Here is a 415-nt window from a genome sequence, read left to right on the forward strand (position 1 = left end):
ACGAGAGAGAGAGAGAGAGAGAGAGAGAGAGAACTCCCTTAGCAACCATTATTATCTAACCAGTTCCACCCTGAGACCGAGAGGAGAAACGAGTCGTCTCTTCTCCAAACCCGATCCGTCAATCATTGACGCGGAGAGCTGATAACCAGGTCTCTGACACGGTGGCACGAGCCCGTAGCTCCGTGTCTAACCGCGCGAGCATCCTCCGACACGACGAGCCCAACGGCTGGAAAGTAGCCGTTGGTGCCGTTTAAAAAAAAAAGAAAAAAAGAGAAAAAAAGAGAAAAAAAAAAGTTAACAAAACCGACATTTTGACGTCGAAAATGGGCCGAAAACGTCGATAAAGACGCCCGAGTTGACGTTTAAGATGGAAGTTAAAGCGGAGGATGATGTCGAAAGAGAGAAAAGAGGCTAA

This window comes from Etheostoma cragini, chromosome 22 (genome assembly GCF_013103735.1).
Source record: "Etheostoma cragini isolate CJK2018 chromosome 22, CSU_Ecrag_1.0, whole genome shotgun sequence".
NCBI classification, from domain to species: Eukaryota; Metazoa; Chordata; class Actinopteri; order Perciformes; family Percidae; genus Etheostoma; species Etheostoma cragini.